Below are 6,826 nucleotides of genomic sequence, written 5' to 3' on the forward strand. Positions count from 1 at the left end.
ATAAACAAACAAACATGGAGAGTGGGATTAGAGATCATTATAAACAAACACGGAGAGTGGGATTAGAGATCATTATAAACAAACAAACACGGAGAGTGGGATTAGAGATCATTATGAACAAACACAGAGAGGGTGATTAGAGATCATTATAAACAAACACAGAGAGTGGGATTAGAGATCATTATAAACAAACACAGAGAGGGGGATTAGAGATCATTATAAACAAACACAGAGAGGGATTAGAGATCATTATAAACAAACAAATACGGAGAGTGGGATTAGAGATCATTATAAACAAACAAACACGGAGAGTGGGATTAGAGATCATTATAAACAAACAAACACAGAGTGGGATTAGAGATCATTATAAACAAACAAACACAGAGAGGGATTAGAGATCATTATAAACAAACAAACACGGAGAGTGGGATTAGAGATCATTATAAACAAACACAGAGAGGGGGATTAGAGATCATTATAAACAAACAAACACAGAGAGGGGGATTAGAGATCATTATAAACAAACAAACACAGAGAGGGATTAGAGATCATTATAAACAAACGAAAACGGAGAGTGGGATTTGAGATCATTATAAACAAACAAACACAGAGTGGGATTAGAGATCATTATAAACAAACACAGAGAGGGATTAGAGATCATTATAAACAAACAAACACAGAGAGTGGGATTAGAGATCATTATAAACAAACACAGAGAGGGGGATTAGAGATCATTATAAACAAACACAGAGAGTGGGATTAGAGATCATTATAAACAAACACAGAGAGTGGGATTAGAGATCATTATAAACAAACACAGAGAGTGGGATTAGAGATCATTATAAACAAACACAGAGAGGGGGATTAGAGATCATTATAAACAAACAAATACGGAGAGTGGGATTAGAGATCATTATAAACAAACAAACACGGAGGGTGGGATTAGAGATCATTATAAACAAACAAACACAGAGAGGGATTAGAGATCATTATAAACAAACACAGAGAGGGATTAGAGATCATTATAAACAAACACAGAGAGGGATTAGAGATCATTATAAACAAACATGGAGAGGGGGATTAGAGATCATTATAAACAAACAAACACAGAGAGGGATTAGAGATCATTATAAACAAACAAACACAGAGTGGGATTAGAGATCATTATAAACAAACACAGAGAGGGGGATTAGAGATCATTATAAACAAACATGGAGAGGGGGATTAGAGATCATTCTAAACAAACAAACAGAGAGGGGGATTAGAGATCATTATAAACAAACAAACACGGAGAGTGGGATTAGAGATCATTATAATCAAACAAACACAGAGAGGGATTAGAGATCATTATAAACAAACACAGAGAGGGGGATTAGAGATCATTATAAACAAACACATAGTGGGATTAGAGATCATTATAAACAAACAAACACAGAGTGGGATTAGAGATCATTATAAACAAACACAGAGAGTGGGATTAGAGATCATTATAAACAAACATGGAGAGTGGGATTAGAGATCATTATAAACAAACAAACACAGAGAGGGGGATTAGAGATCATTATAAACAAACACAGAGAGGGGGATTAGAGATCATTATAAACAGACACGGAGAGTGGGATTAGAGATCATTATAAACAATCACAGAGAGTGGGATTAGAGATCATTATAAACAAACAAACACAGAGAGGGGGATTAGAGATCATTATAAACAAACAAACACAGAGAGTGGGATTAGAGATCATTATAAACAAACATGGAGAGTGGGATTAGAGATCATTATAAACAAACAATCACAGAGAGGGATTAGAGATCATTATAATCAAACAGGGAGAGTGGGATTAGAGATCATTATAAACAAACAATCACAGAGAGGGATTAGAGATCATTATAAACAAACACAGAGAGGGGGATTAGAGATCATTATAAACAAACATGGAGAGGGGGATTAGAGATCATTCTAAACAAACAAACAGAGAGAGGGGGATTAGAGATCATTATAAACAAACAAACACAGAGAGGGATTAGAGATCATTATAAACAAACACAGAGAGGGGGATTAGAGATCATTATAAACAAACAAACACAGAGTGGGATTAGAGATCATTATAAACAAACACAGAGAGGGATTAGAGATCATTATAAACAAACAAACACAGAGAGGGGGATGAGAGATCATTATAAACAAACAAACACAGAGTGGGATTAGAGATCATTATAAACAAACACAGAGAGGGGGATTAGAGATCATTATAAACAAACACAGAGAGTGGGATTAGAGATTATTATAAACAAACAAACACAGAGAGGGGGATTAGAGATCATTATAAACAAACAAACACAGAGTGGGATTAGAGATCATTATAAACAAACACAGAGAGGTGGATTAGAGATCATTATAAACAAGCAAACACAGAGAGGGGGATTAGAGATCATTATAAACAAACAAACACAGAGAGGGATTAGAGATCATTATAAACAAACAAACACAGAGTGGGATTAGAGATCATTATAAACAAACACAGAGAGGGGGATTAGAGATCATTATAAACAAGCAAACACAGAGAGGGGGATTAGAGATCATTATAAACAAACAAACACAGAGAGGGATTAGAGATCATTATAAACAAACAAACACAGAGTGGGATTAGAGATCATTATAAACAAACACGGAGAGTGGGATTAGAGATCATTATAAACAAACACAGAGAGTGGGATTAGAGATTATTATAAACAAACAAACACAGAGAGGGGGATTAGAGATCATTATAAACAAACAAACACAGAGAGGGATTAGAGATCATTATAAACAAACACAGAGAGGGGGATTAGAGATCATTATAAACAAACAAACACAGAGAGGGATTAGAGATCATTATAAACAAACAAACACAGAGTGGGATTAGAGATCATTATAAACAAACACAGAGAGGGGGATTAGAGATCATTATAAACAAACACAGAGAGGGGGATTAGAGATCATTATAAACAAACATGGAGAGGGGGATTAGAGATCATTCTAAACAAACAAACAGAGAGGGGGATTAGAGATCATTATAAACAAACACAGAGAGGGGGATTAGAGATCATTATAAACAAACACGGAGAGTGGGATTAGAGATCATTATAAACAAACACAGAGAGTGGGATTAGAGATTATTATAAACAAACAAACACAGAGAGGGGGATTAGAGATCATTATAAACAAACAAACACAGAGTGGGATTAGAGATCATTATAAACAAACACAGAGAGGGGGATTAGAGATCATTATAAACAAGCAAACACAGAGAGGGGGATTAGAGATCATTATAAACAAACAAACACAGAGAGGGATTAGAGATCATTATAAACAAACAAACACAGAGTGGGATTAGAGATCATTATAAACAAACACAGAGAGGGGGATTAGAGATCATTATAAACAAACAAACACGGAGAGTGGGATTAGAGATCATTATAAACAAACACAGAGAGGGGGATTAGAGATCATTATAAACAATCACAGAGAGTGGGATTAGAGATCATTATAAACAAACAAACACAGAGAGTGGGATTAGAGATCATTATAAACAAACACAGTGAGTGGGATTAGAGATCATTATAAACAAACACAGAGAGTGGGATTAGAGATCATTATAAACAAACACAGAGAGTGGGATTAGAGATCATTATAAACAAACACAGAGAGTGGGATTAGAGATCATTATAAACAAACAAACACGGAGAGTGGGATTAGAGATCATTATAAACAAACACAGAGAGGGGGATTAGAGATCATTATAAACAAACAATCACGGAGAGTGGGATTAGAGATCATTATAAACAAACAAACACGGAGAGTGGGATTAGAGATCATTATAAACAAACAAACACAGAGAGGGGGATTAGAGATCATTATAAACAAACACAGAGAGTGGGATTAGAGATCATTATAAACAAACAAACACAGAGAGTGGGATTAGAGATCATTATAAACAAACAAACACAGAGAGTGGGATTAGAGATCATTATAAACAAACACAGAGAGGGGGATTAGAGATCATTATAAACAAACAATCACGGAGAGTGGGATTAGAGATCATTATAAACAAACAAACACGGAGAGTGGGATTAGAGATCATTATAAACAAACAAACACGGAGAGTGGGATTAGAGATCATTATAAACAAACAAACACAGAGAGGGGGATTAGAGATCATTATAAACAAACACAGAGAGGGGGATTAGAGATCATTCTAAACAAACAAACACAGAGAGTGGGATTAGAGATCATTATAAACAAACAAACACAGAGAGTGGGATTAGAGATCATTATAAACAAACACAGAGAGGGGGATTAGAGATCATTATAAACAAACAATCACGGAGAGTGGGATTAGAGATCATTATAAACAAACAAACACGGAGAGTGGGATTAGAGATCATTATAAACAAACAAACACGGAGAGTGGGATTAGAGATCATTATAAACAAACACAGAGAGGGGGATTAGAGATCATTATAAACAAACAATCACGGAGAGTGGGATTAGAGATCATTATAAACAAACAAACACGGAGAGTGGGATTAGAGATCATTATAAACAAACAAACACAGAGAGGGGGATTAGAGATCATTATAAACAAACATGGAGAGGGGGATTAGAGATCATTATAAACAAACAAACACAGAGAGTGGGATTAGAGATCATTATAAACAAACAAACACAGAGAGGGGGATTAGAGATCATTATAAACAAACACAGAGAGGGGGATTAGAGATCATTCTAAACAAACAAACACAGAGAGGGATTAGAGATCATTATAAACAAACAAACACAGAGAGGGGGATTAGAGATCATTATAAACAAACAAACACAGAGAGGGGGATTAGAGATCATTATAAACAAACACAGAGAGGGGGATTAGAGATCATTATAAACAAACAAACACAGAGAGGGGGATTAGAGATCATTATAAACAAACAAACATGGAGAGTGGGATTAGAGATCATTATAAACAAACAAACACGGAGAGTGGGATTAGAGATCATTATAAACAAACACGGAGAGTGGGATTAGAGATCATTATAAACAAACAAACACAGAGAGGGATTAGAGATCATTATAAACAAACACAGAGAGGGATTAGAGATCATTATAAATGCCGGAGAACAAGATTTAAAATAATTTATAAACACTGGAGAGTGTAATTATAAATTACTTTAAACACCAGAGAATGAGATTGTAAATCATTAGAAACACCAGTGATTAAGATTATAAATCATTACAAGCATTGGAGAGTGGGATGATAAATAATGTGACACACTGCAGTGAGGGGAACACGGAAAGAGGGTCGGAGTCAGGGATCTGAGGAGAATAGTGCTCCTTTCCACGATGCATACTTGCTCTTTGCCTGACATGAAATGAGAACTCGCAAGGAAAGGTAACACAGAATAACCTGTGCATTAGTATTGTTTGCACTGGCCATCCAGAGCAGTGGTGTGTGGTCAGTGACTAAGGTGAAGTGACAGCAGACCAGGTAATACCAGAGAACCTCAATGGCCCACTTGATCGCAAGAGCTTCTTGTTTCACCACGGCGTATTTCTTCTTGATGGGAGTTAGTTTTTGGGAGATGAAGAGGACCAGGTGATCCTCCCCTTCGAAGTTCTGGGACAGGGCGGCCCCCAACTCTGTTTCAGACACATCATTGTGTACGATAAAGCGGAGGGCAGCATGATAGTTGACGAGGGTTTCTTTGAGTTTTAGAAACGCCCAAAACTGAGATTTGTACAGGACTCATAAACACGCAGTTTTTGCACATCAACTAGGTCTGTAACTTTAAACACTTGTTCTGCACATTACTTGTCTTGTTTTTCATCTCATTCTCCATATTTATTCCTAAATCTCTGTATTTAGTATTTTTCTGCTATATTTTCTTATATTGTTATATTCTGTTATATTTTGTAATATTTTATATTTTTGTTATTTGATATATATTTTGTTATATTTTTGTACCCTAATTGGGGTTTTTTAGTATTTTGTTATATTCCTTCCTATTTTATCTATTACCTGTGTTTGTGGATACTGCCGGAAACTGTGAATTTCCCTTTGGGATGAATAAAGTATCTGTCTATCTCTCTGTCTATTTCTCTATCTCTCTATCTCTCTCTCTATCTCTCTCTCTCTCTATCTCTCTCTCTATCTATCTATCTATCTACCTACCTACCTACTGTGTCAGGTCGGTATTTACCCCATTGAGGGACAGGTAGATTGGGGGTGAGTCCCACCGGCAGTGGCCACTTCCCGGCCCGGGTCGCCTATCCTAACCTGTGTGGCAGGGATGGCGCAAATGTTGCCATGAACACATGAGACTGCAATAGTCCCTGCTGGCTTGACTGATCATGGCAGGATAGCCGGCCAAGCCAGGGTCACGGTACTTTCATCCATCTGGGAGCGTGGGTAACCCCAGGGGAGTACTGTACCTCCACTTGTATAAAAGCAGCCACCTAACTGACCAGGGACCACCCACAGCAGGTGAGGATTTCTTTCTGAACTGTGTCGTAGTCTCTGGCCTCCTCAGCAGAGTTTACAGAATAAAACAAAAATGTTCATTTAATTGAAAAAAAAAAGCCCTATGAATAGTAAAACCAGAGAATCTAATTTTCATGTAAAGGACACACGACTATTTAGGTTATATTCAAAGAATCACACAATCATATCAAAAACAGAAATAAAGAAATAAAATCCATAGACAGACAGACAGACAACTATATATTTTTAATTATATATAATTTTTCAAGCACATTTTTCATTTTAAAACAACTGACCAATGTCCAAACCAC

The sequence above is a fragment of the Hemibagrus wyckioides genome, linkage group LG07 (assembly GCF_019097595.1).
Source record: "Hemibagrus wyckioides isolate EC202008001 linkage group LG07, SWU_Hwy_1.0, whole genome shotgun sequence".
Classification (NCBI taxonomy): Eukaryota; Metazoa; Chordata; class Actinopteri; order Siluriformes; family Bagridae; genus Hemibagrus; species Hemibagrus wyckioides.